At 33.7% G+C, this 13,100-nt stretch overlaps 1 protein-coding gene across 10 annotated transcripts in view; it reads right to left on the reverse strand.

Moving 5' to 3' along the window:
* The window catches only part of LOC145691029 (uncharacterized), a 149,529-nt gene that overhangs the window by 90,604 nt on the left and 45,825 nt on the right, over nt 1-13,100 (reverse strand). Inside the window, exon 2 of one of the 10 annotated variants that reach the window (XM_081766583.1) lies at nt 4,374-4,561. The exons of 7 other annotated variants lie outside the window; for them this stretch is intronic. The gene's annotated coding sequence lies outside the window, so the exon portion shown is untranslated. Of the gene's footprint in view, nt 1-1,983; nt 2,007-3,823; nt 4,339-4,373; nt 4,562-13,100 lie in introns of those variants that run through there. 2 more of the 10 variants (XM_081766588.1, XM_081766589.1) reach the window with 2 other exon arrangements.

Consider the following 13,100-nt stretch of genomic DNA (forward strand, 5'->3'; position numbering starts at 1 on the left):
ATAACATGGTGTAGCACATCACGTAAGTAAGTAATTTTTGCTCTCTTTCGTGTTTTAGGTGCCTAGCAGGAGATATATGCATTCATTTCCATCTCGGGCAACTTAACTACTATTCTCCACCATCTGTGGCAACAATTTCTTCAGATGTAAACATTTTTTGTGAAGTTGGTTTAACAGATAACAATCCACCAAAAAACTGGAGACTGAGTTGCAGATATATACTTTGAAGAGTGGCACCACGTAAAATTCAATTTTTTTTTTAACTTTTATAAGCACTAAAAACTTTTGCTTCTATTATTGTTTAGCCAAAACTTCTGATTACAAGGACTTATTAAATCTTATCTTATGATCAGCTAATTGTTTTATTTCAGGGATTGTCGAAGAGTCTGAGGGCAATGTACGGACAGTCAGTTCTTTTAACGCGGATCGGGAGGAATTTTTCCTGGCCCACTAAATCTGACGTTCAAAAAGTGTTGACAGTTGACATTCTGTGTAGACTAGAACAGCCCTTTTCTGTTCCCTCAAGACATCTCCTTGGAGGGGAAAATGTGGGCTACTTAACAAAGAACATCGAATTATCCAAACAAAACAGAAATAATGAGAGCCTTACACTGTCTTTTAGTGTTCATTATACAGGGTGTTTTAAAAAACAACGACAACGTTTGGGAGGTAATTCCAAACACCAAGATAAGACTAATCTGGGTGCACAAATGCTTCCTTTCGGAGTTATAGGCTGCCGAAAACATGAAAAAAAAATGAGCTTTAAAGTTCCATAGCTCTATAACTATTGGACCTACCGTAGTCGGGTCAAGACTTAACTTAGGGATTGGTATGTGCGCTATCCAAATACCCATGTTTCAGAATCCTGCGGTACTTCCACAACCTTTATAGAAGTAGTTTGTGAGTACTTCAGATTAAATGCCCATAGCCAAACTCCCTCTATAAAAATTACTTCGTAAATACCTCAGGATTCTGAAACATATTTTTGGATAGCGCACATATTATTAGTTCCTAAGTAAAGCCGTGACCCGACTACGGTAATTCTCATCATAGTTTTGGAGCTATGGACTTTTAAAGTTTTATATATATATATATATATATATATTCGGCAACCTATAACTTTGAAAGGAAGCATTTGTGCACCCAGATATTGTCTATACTTTTCGTCTTATCTTGGTGTGAGGAATCAGCTCCAAAACGATGTCTGTATTCTTTTGAAGCACATTGTATATATACCAAATGTTGAAAAATATTGCACTTTCGACGTGTTGACTTAATCACAGAAAGAAGGCAAACGGTTTACATAAGCTTGGAAAACAAATGAAGTAGACAATAGATAGGTTTAGTGACTACTTTATTTGTTTCGTAACCTATGTGAAACATTTGTCCTCTCCATATGATAGTCAGCATATTGAAAAGGCAGTAATTTTTCAATATTTGATAAGTGTATATGTATTTCTTTTATTGTACGTCACATATTCATATGTATGTATGTACTCAATTTTGAAACTTTTATTAGACATATTTTCACGTTTGCAGTATTTTCTGGAGTATTTTTGTATAAGAAATTACGTGTCATCCGGTTTGTTAGAATTTTATTCAACATAAGGAGAATAATTTTAACTTACAAAAATTATTGGAAAATTATTTCAATTTTAATGTAAATTACAAGCTTTATCACTTATAAACCAAAACTTATCACCCAGATGTGTCACGCTTCTCAACTCTACAGCAATTTTCAACTCCGTGGGTGCTGAAAAGTTTATTATTTTTTATTTACTACGACAATAACGATTCAGCTCTGCTGAACACCTAATTAACATGTACTTAGTGGTAGTAAGAGCATCTGATATTTTTTTCGAAATAGGCGACCATGAACCGAACAAAAATTCTCCAAGTGAAAATTTCCCTTTCTCGTGGAATCATCCGTATATACAGTGCACGAATATAAACAACACATAACGACTGCAAAAAATAACTTACTTCCTGTCACTTTTCGTGCAACCAGACTGCGATCTTCTGGCAGAAAACTGAAAAGTAAACCCCAAAGTCCATATCCGTATAACTAAATCCATTTCCATACGGATTTGAGACCCACACATAATACAATTCTTCAGTCCGTATAAATACGGACACTGGGTCTCGTGAAAGAACACGCAGTCCGTATATATACGGACCTCGCGCCCTAAGTGTTAAAGTCCTTATTTATGTAGACGGTGTAATTTGAATAGTATTGGGACATGGGGACTAGAATACTGACTTAAATTTTGTACTTTTCTGGTACATTTTCTGTATTTTTGTATGGTTTACGTAGGTTAGGTAAGTTTGAATTAGTTCAGGTCAGGTTAGGTTAGCATATTTGAGGCATTACTCGAGCGGACGTTTCAACCAAATTTTCATATGTATTGCATTTTCCAGTTTCTTTTTCAGAACATGCACCAAATTAGGAGCTAGTGTATAAACACGAAGTAACTTGTGCTAGGTGTCCCGGGCGGAGCGAAGTGGTGATTCCGTAGGGTGCGGCGCGTCAGCAACGGGGTGCATACGCATAAACGAGGATATTGAAAAAATACATAAAATATCAGTAATAATTTTACGTGCTGATTTTGGGCAAACAGTTCCATAATTATGCCCTGTAACTCATGTAGTAAGGTTTAAACTACAATTAAGATACCTGTATTATGATATTATTGTAATGTGTAAACAACACACAAAACATACGTATTATTACACCGAAGAATGTGCACTGGAGATTCTATGCTACAGTTTTCACTACTTTAAAAGAATTGGTACTGATTAAACTTCAAGGAAAACATGATGAAGTGAAAATTTATGTGGAGGTTGTGTAAGTGATCATACACATGACAAGTCTGTGCAACACGCAAAGCATATGTTATATATATATATTTATATTTAGCTAACTAAGAAAAGGGGTATGTTTAGTACAAGGGGTCCAGAAGCACGTAAAAAACACAAAATTTACAGGAGAAATGAGTGATGCAAGTACTTAGACGTAACATAACGTAACCAAATGTAACCTAACCTAACATAAACTAACATAAGCTAACCTGAACTAACCTAAACTAACGTAATATTAGTAGAAATAAGTGAAAATTTCTTAGAAAATTATGCAGGACTCCTACACTAATATAACATAAATTAAACTAACCTAACGTAACCTAAACTAGCCTAACCTAACTTAAACTAACCTACTCTACCCTAAACTAACCGAATATAAACAGAAATCACCAAAATTGTAACATTTTTTAGAGAAAAGGGCTGGACCCCTTCTGCTAAACATAGGCCTAAGAAAATTGATTTTTGCTTAATATACTGTAGTTATTATATATCAACCCGCTGTGTTGTACTCAGCTCTCTTTAAGCCAATATGTACCTATTATTATAACTCCTCTTTCAACAAACACCTTCCAGGAAATATTTGAAGGATATAGTTTACATGAAGCTGCATCAGTTCCCGAAGGAGCAGACGCTCATACTTTTAGGGATTATTCATTGAGTATGTACGAACTTACAAAGGGGGTAAAAAAGCAACTTTTATTTACTTATCGACTGATACGAAAATAAAAAAGAACGTACCTGTACTTTATATCTGCAAGTCTAGTGACCTTGTACTTTATCTATGACTATGTGTGTGGGGGAGAGGGGAATTTAACGCATATCGCATGTCTTGTGCACATGGATACTTCTTACTATTGCACTACGTACAAAATTTACGGCATTTCATGTAGAAGTGGTAATAGAACGCGGAACAGGGGGTTCTCATGTATACTATTACCTACTTGAAACCAGCTTTATAACTTACCAAGTTGATGAGATATCAGTTTACAAATATATTGGCAATCTGTACGCAGATATTTTCGCATGTGCCAGAAGTAACACACTACCGATTAGAACAATACTCAAAAATAATTTTACAAAGTGGCACTCATATTCTATAGCTGAACAATTTTTCATTAGGACAACTTGACACTTTGCGCGTTTTCTATATCTTATTACAATCAGTATTAATGTATCCCTTGGATGCAGTTATTTATTTGACGTTTAAAAACAGGTATTTGATTGCATATCCTTGTTTAAAAGCGTGTGCCTTTGTCAGGATATAGTCTCAATCTCACGAATAATACAATATTTATAATAGGTGCAGTTTTACTATACGGATCCACACATTGTACAAGGTCCATAAAATTTTTGGGAAGTCTTTAATTTGCCCATTTTATCTCGACAACAAAACAGAACGAAGACCTGTGGACATATATCCCGTTCCTACGCCTACTCTTCCGCCTATTATTACTTATACTAAGGATCAATGTAGTAATACTCCACGTTATAATCATTAGGTTTGTGTACGATACCTAAAAGATAAACTTGTACAGTAATTGGCAATTAAAATCCTGAGAATTGTCGTGAAATCCAACCGAAAATTCATCAACACATACACCGACTTCATTTTCATTATTGTAGAAACATATCTAATGATCAGGTTCAGGTTCAGGGTTCAGGTTCAAGGTATTTTCCTTCCTTCTCTTCGGAAGTTTGGATCCTGGAAAAAAAGAAAAAAGTAAGTACTGTTTTTTTTTCATTTAACGTTTTCCATTTTCTTTTTCCACCAAAATTCAAGAAGTTCTTTGGTTTTTTCCATTTCTTTTTCACTTAGTTCCCTTCCATTTACATTAAAGCCTAGCCTCCAAGCTAATTTAACCAAATTTCCTTCCTCTTTCATTTCATCGATCCATTTCCATTTTTCCCTGATTTTTTGGGTTTCTTCACATTTTAGCAATATGTGTTCTATCAGTGATGCCAGTTTTGCATCAGAAAAATTCTCGTCCGAAACCATGAAATTTCCCGATTAGATGCAAAATTTCCCGTCAAACTCAGCAGATATAATTTGCAATATCTATGGCAGGGCCAAAATTTAAAACAAAACACAATATACACTTTTTTTAACGAACACTGTGATGTTTTTGTGGTTTGGAAGGGGATGTTATGTTCAGCAAAGCAATACTTAATTAAATTGTATTGGCCTTAACACGATTCTTGTTCCTTGCCACAAAAATAAATAAATAAACATTTAAAAATTTTAAAAATGTGACGATACGCAGGGTATTTTGCAAATGCTTTACATTAGCTTGATGTTTCAAGTTTTTTGTGTAATTATAATGTTCTCTTTTACCCAGGGATAAAATGAATCTGCAAAGGAAGGGGGACGCATTACGCAAAGCCTTTCCCCGTGCTTATCCTTGGCCAATGTAATTTTTAGAAAGCGGGTGGACGCCACAGATATTTTCTGGAAGTGTGGAGACGACGTCCTCCTGTGTTCCCCCTCACTTATACCCCTGCGTTTACCAAGAAATAGCTGAACGTTGCAGATCTTACGCAAGAAAAGTTCAGAATGCCAGAATTTCCCGTTTTTAGCCTATTTTAAAGAAAAATTCCCGTCAGTGCTAAGAATTTCCCGTTTTACGGGAAATTTCCCACCAACTGGCATCACTGCTTCCTATATTGCTATAAACATTCAAAGGGAAAGAAACAGAAACGGAAAAGATGTTTACGCACTTCGTTAACGCAAACCGGTACAAAATGGAAATTACATCAAGTATGCCATTACAGTGGCGTCATTTAGGGAGAACAGGAAGGGGTATTGCCCTCCCCGAGTTAGAGAAACACATTACTTTAGTCGATTATCTACTAATATATTAGTACAAAATATGGAAGTGTTATACCGGTGGTGCTCTTTCCCCCCCCAAAGGAAATCTGCTATGACGCCACTGTCTCGTTAAGTTCTATTTTATTTTTATTTATTTATTTTGCCTGTGTTCTGCTAAATCGCTTACAAAGATGAAAATTTATAAAAAATAAACAATGGAATATTTGTGAATGTCCTTTTTTTTGCGATTAAGAGAGGATACATGTGCAGAATGCTTCTGGCATGAAGCATAATTGGTGTACATACTGGCCAGTAGCCAGCGAGAGCTAGAGGAGGCACTGTTTGTTCTCCTTTATACCTTTATTGGTTAACGCTTAGGAGAATTTTCAAAGTGACTCAAACACCATTAAATTCTTGCAATTATATTTACCACATTAAATTCAACTTTTCGAATTCTACTCATTTCAGTGCAATGGTGCTATTTTATTTTTGATCATCCGGATATATATATATATATATATATATATATATATATATATATATATATATATATATCTGGTGTGTTCTAAAAGTGGCGCCCACTCACCCACAGAGCACTATTTTATTTGTATAAAGCAAAAAATAGATATAATTATATACCTTCCTGATACCATCTTGATAAACCGCAGAGGTAAGCTTTCCATTGTAGACAAGGTAAATCAATTAATAAGTAATAAGTCCAGTGCAAAATCATATAGTATAGTACAGTACAGAAATGGGCAAACAAAATCTTTAGCCTGCAAGCAGGTTACTAATAATACAAATGTAACGTCTAAATGCACAGTTGTAAAATATGCCTCTAGAGCTTTGAATACATTTCAGTTCTCCAACGTAAGTTTTAGTTTAGCTGTGGGGAATGGATTGCTTGAAATGCACAGTGAGGATAGCCAAATGTTATTAGTAGCAAAAAAGATGCTACACAATTTGGGGCGTACATCAGTAACACTAGTAAATCTTAATAGTGGAAAGACAGTACACAACCAAGCATGTAACTTTAAAACAAGGAGTACAGATACATCTACATCGTAATCCATGGCGGCTTGTTTTAATGGTAACGCAGAAGGTAATGAAAACATTTCGGAAAACAACAACAACAAAAAAAAAACGCAGAAGTTCTCCCAATTTCTCAATGCATGACACCACAAAAGAACGGTAGGCGCCCCGAGTAGTAGTATGCGTGTGACCAATCGACAAAGGCGATTACACGGAAAACTCTGGAATAATGATTTTTTATGCGACGAGACTATAATATCACTTCTAAAGTACTTAATGGGGAACATACACCTAAGTTAGATGAAAATCTAAGCATCAAAGAAATTACAAATGATCCACTCATCGACATAGATACCTCTTCCAGGTCAGTATGTTATCAATCAAACCAATGTAATACAGTTGAACTAAAGGTACTACATCAAAATATACAATCCATTAGAAATAAAATAGATGAACTAGACATAATAATTAGAAACGACAGTGAGCTGATGAACCCAGATGTAATTTGTATTACCGAACACTGGTTGAGGGAAGGAGAAATAGAGTATACAGTCCTACCAAATTATATATATAATGGTGGATTTTGCCGGATCTTCAGTAGATGCGGTGGTGCTTTAATGTTTGTGAGAAAAATATTAAAGTATAAAGTAAAAAACAACAGCATGTATCTAAATGAGGAACAGACATTTGAGCATGCGGTAATAGAAATCGAAAAATCAGGATATAGGTTCATTATAATAGTCATGTATGGAACACCTGACAGCTCCTTTCCCCGTTTTATTGAAAAATTAGAACAACTTCTAACTCTAGTTAAGAAAGAAAGTAAACCAATTGTATTATGTGGCGACCTAAACATTGATTTCCTGACACCATCAAATCGCCTAACATTATTATCAAACACTTTGCAATCCTTCGGCCTACAACACACTATAAACATCCCAACCCGCATTACAGAAAACTCAGAATCTTGTATAGATCAAATTATAATAGATAATGAAACTACATCCTTTAAAGCATATAATCTTAACACATCACTCTCCGACCATAATGCAGTTCAAATAAACATAACACTGCAACCCCAAGATCGGAAAATTGATAGAAAAGAATTTAAGTGGGCAAGAAACTTTCATGAAACGAACGTTAAGTACTTTCAATATCTTCTCAGCAAGGACGACTGGACGGACACATTACTAGAAAACGACGTAAACAATAAATACAGACAATTCATTAATACCGTTAGGCACTATTTCGAAATAGCCTTTCCACTTAAGAAGATAAAGGTATATTCTCAAAAAACTAGATGCAACTGGATAACACGAGGCATAATTAAGTCCTGCATGAGAAAGAAACAACTACATAAAATTGTGAAATGGACGAATAATAGGAAACTAAAAGAATATATTAATAAATATAGAAGTATTCTTAAAGGAGTAATAAGATAAGCAAAGAAAATGCACACATCAAATAGGTTATCTAAATCTGATAACAAGAACAAAACACTACGGCAAGTAGAAAACGAACAATCAACCGCATCAAAACCGCAAGAAATAGGAATTAGAAAAATAATACACCACGGCCAAGAAATAACCAACAAACATCATATTGCAAACCTACTTAATGATATTTTTTGCCAACGTTGCGAAAATATACTCAAATTCTGAGTCTAAAAAGACAAACAACATAAAACTATCTAGTAATTTTGTATCTATATACTTAGTACCTACCACAGAGTTAGAAATAAGATCGATTGTTAAAAAAAATGAAGACGAAAAGATCTTCTGGGCCCGACGATATTCCTTATTATTTGCTTAAAATGTGTGCCGAATATTTTCTTATACCGTTGACTAATATATACGCAATTCCTTCCTTGAAACGGGAACATTTCCAGAAGATCTTAAAGTTGCAAAAATGAGACCTATACACAAAAAAGGATCAACTACTGACCGAAGAAATTATCGTCCTATCTCTGTTCTATCTGTTTTCTCAAAATTTTAGAAAAAGTTATGTACAACAGATTGGTGCCCTTTTTGAAAAAGAATAATATCTTCACGAAGAGCCAATTCGGGTTTAGGAAGTGCAAATCAATTAACAATGCTGTAGTTGCTTTTCTAAGTGATATATATAAAGCGAGAGAGAGAAGAAATAAAATATATGGAATTTTTCTGGATCTCACAAAAGCCTTTGACCTTGTTAATCACAAAATTTTATTGAATAAATTGCGTAGTTATGGTATCAGAGGTCATGTTAATTTATGGTTCCAATCCTTTTTGACTAACCGCATGCAATATATAGAAATAGGTCCAACCAAGTCAGAGGTAAGACACATTAGGCACGGAGTTCCACAAGGATCAATATTAGGTCCTATACTTTTCCTTATATATATTAACGATCTTCCCGATTATATAGTTCCAAATAAAAGCGTACTTTTTGCGGATGATACAAACATTTTAGTTGAAATTCCAAATAGCATTTGCTCCGAGGAATTCATATTTAAGAACTAAACATAAAATTGCAGAATGGATAAAAGCAAACCAACTTAACTTAAATACAGCGAAAAAAACTATAATGAGTTTCAATGAAGGAAAACTGAACTCTTTAAATATACATCAAATACGTATAGACGGGGAACTCATGCAGATATCTGACACTTGTAAATTTTTAGGGTTAAAATTAGATTCTAAGTTAACATGGGATGATTACGTGAATGATTTGTTGGAAAAACTAAGCGCGAAAATATATCTTATACGTAAAGTTAGTAAGATTCTAACTACAGAAACATTGAAAACAATTTATTTCGGATTGATACAGTCAATTCTATCGTATGGAATCATTTTCTGGGGTAATACCTGTTATGCGAAAAAAGTATTTACAATGCAGAAGAAAATGTTACGAATAAAGTTATCAGTTCCGTTTCATACACCAAGTAGACCACTGTTTCAGAAACTTAAAATATTACGATTGCCGTGTATATACATTCTCGAAACAACAACATTCATACATATGAATAAAAGAAACTTTCAACTCAATTCGGACCTACACCAATACAACACAAGAACAACCAATCATATTCATATACAAAATTTCCGTCTAACAAGAAGTCAAAATTCATTACACCACATAGGAATAAAACTTTTTAATAAATTACCAGATCGTGTCAAACGAATGCCAAACTTGCAGTTTAAAAGACACCTCAAATTTCTGTTACTTAAACATCTTTTCTATGGTTTAGATGAATATCTTCAGTGTGATGTTTCTTTGTAATGTAAATATTAAGATTTATTTGAATTTTGAAATATATAAAATATGGTACAATTTATATTTTCTCTAAAAATACAGTTAGTTTTATTGTTACGTATATATTTTGTATTATTATATATTATTTTTTAAATAATTGTATTATTAATTGTAGTGTTTTCTTGTAATTATTATTATTATTAATTGTAATAGTAACTGTATTTCTTGACGAAGCCATGAACGCTAAGTTCTTACGGCGGAAAATGAAATAAATAAATAAATAAATCTCATTTGGAGACGCTAGTTGCACTATGTGGCAACGTTGCAGATATAGAACCACAGAGATCTATCAAATAGTGACATCGATTCTTTCCAGACGGAAGCTAAAGTTGACATTAGCAACACCTCCTAATATAACAATTGATGTAACTGTTTGATAGTTTGGGTTATTCGTACAGGAACGCTAATGGTTCTAAATTAACCTGCGACATTGCCACATAGTGATATTTTAATTATTTATTGCGCCTAAAGAGGTCTTGGAGGGTATGTCATTATGTAGGATTTTCGCGCTATTCTGAACTGAAGAATAGCTATCGTGTTTAGTGATTGGTAAATTCATGGGAAGATATTTTTCGGGAATATCTCCTGGGAAAATTTCCAAAAATGGGAATATTCCGGGAATTTATGTACAAACACAAAGAAAGTTGAATTGTATTACTATATTGTGATTTCAAAGGTAAATTCGTTTCTTATCACAGTATATTATTGCTGTTATGTCCAGAGGATTCTTTAAAATGTATATTCTGAACGGTATTATGTTATTTTATTAATATTGTGTTATATTTAGAGAGCACACATAAATGTATATTTATTTACAATATCTTCTATGCAAGTAAATATGTGGGAAAAAATGTATAGTAAGTTCAAATACTTTTACAGCGCTAAACACTTTAAATTTATATGTAAGCGGATTTTCTAAACTTGACTCCTCTATTGATATTATAAACATATTAAATTTTTAAATATTATAAACTAACTTTGTTGGGTTTAACGAAATTAATTTATAAAAAAAGAAAACACATGTCTTACCATTTTATCACCCTCTATGCATACACATTTATGTGCACAATATTTGCAAGATATTGACCTGTCTTTATAATTTTGTACGTAACATGCCACACACGAACTTTTTTCCTACCTACAGCATTTCTCGAAATTTCATGCGTTAATTCACATGTAAGAGAAGTCCGAGTACCTCTTCAGAAATTCGAGTCAGAGTCAAGAGACAGACCTAGTGATGGGTAAATTCCCGGGAAGGTATTTTTCGGGAATATTCCCGGGAAGATTCCCAAAATGGGAATTTATCCGGGAATTTATCTACAATCAGAAAGAAAATTGCATTCTATTACTATATTATGATTTCAAAGTGGAATTAATTTTTATATCACAGCATATTATTACTGTTGTCCCCAGAGGATTCTTTAAAATCTATTTATTCTTAACGGTACTATGTTACTTTATTAACACTTTGTTATATTTAGAGAGTACGCATAAATGCATATTTATTTACAGTATGTTCTATCAATTAAATATGTGTAAAAAATTATATAGTAAATTATATAGTAACAGTTTAAATTTATATTAAGTGGATTTGCTCAACATGACTCTATTACTGATTTTATAAACACATTAAATTTATAAATGTTATAAACCAATTAGATTGGGTAAATGCTAGAAGATGCATGTCTCACAAATTTATCAACATTTGCGCATACATATTTATGTTCACAAAATTTTCAAGATACTTACTTACTTATCTTTATATTTTAGCACGTAACATTGCCATATACGACCTTTCATTCTACCTATTTCTTGAAATTCCATACGTTAATTCGCATGTAAAAGAAGTCCGAGTACCACTTCAGAATTTCGAGTCAGAGAGAGGAGACAGACCGACGTCTATTACTAATGATGGTTCAGGGTTTATTAATAGTACTTCATCTCTATTTCTACATAATTCTAAATTACTTTACAAAATGGTTCCTTTTTATTATTTGTAACTTAGTACTTTGCTAATTAATCTGTTTTTTAGCATTGGGGGCCAGCTTTTGCACCTACTTTTTTTTTGCGATATTCTATTCCGATGCGGTTGTTTTATGGTTTCATACGTTAAAGTACGTTACCAACATTAAATTCAGACAGCATTGCAGAGCGAGCGTTAGCGAATGAAGGCGGGTTAGAGCCCCACATGGCACGTTGTTTTCTATCTTCGTTATCAACAATTCATTTTTTTCTCACATAAATCACTTCCACTTACCTTTCCGTTTTGTATAAATCCCCTACTGCCTTAAAACAAATGTGTTCGATACTTTCTTGACAACTTGAACATAACTCTCAACTCATTTCTTCCGTAAATCATCCTACTTTTTGCTAGTTTTGGCCTTCAATACTAAGCAATTACCCTACTTTTTAGTGCAAATGGAAATGGAACTTACAAAATCACATCACTAGTTATCAAATAATTTTAAATTTTTTAACCTCCAAATTCTTTAAAACCTAGAAGTGAGTCATAATATATTAAAATAGAGTAGTTAGTGATATGGTTCTTATAATTTGGAAGATAAAGTAAAGAAATGGAAATAAATTCCTTCCCGGGAATTTATAGGCCAGGGAAAAAACCCGGGAATATTCCCATTTTTAAATTCCTTCCCACCGGGAATATTCCCACTGCCCATCACTAGACAGACCGACATCTATTACTAACGGTAGTTCGGGGTGTATTATGTACTTCGTCCCTATTTCTACATAATTCCTACATTTTGGGGTAGAGGGGGTTTTGTCGACAATGTCTTTTAGATGTCCTCACAAAAAAATCGCAGGGGGTTAAATCCAGTGATCTTGGTGGCCAACGTCGATGCTGATTATCATTTTTACCTGACTGCACAATCCAGCGGTGTGGCAGTCTGTTGTTGAGGAAATTTCTGACATTGTGATGAAAGTGACATGGAGCTCCATCCAATTGATAGATGAAGCTGACACTGTCATGTTCGAGCTGTGGCATAAGCTATGTAGTAAGCATTTGTAGAAATGTTTGATGAGTTACACTTTCTTCGCAGAGAAGTACGGACCATAAACTATTGAAGATGAAATTGCACAAAACACGTTCGTC

This window comes from Thermobia domestica, chromosome 7, assembly GCF_964235325.1.
Source record: "Thermobia domestica chromosome 7, izTheDome1.hap1.1, whole genome shotgun sequence".
Classification (NCBI taxonomy): Eukaryota; Metazoa; Arthropoda; class Insecta; order Zygentoma; family Lepismatidae; genus Thermobia; species Thermobia domestica.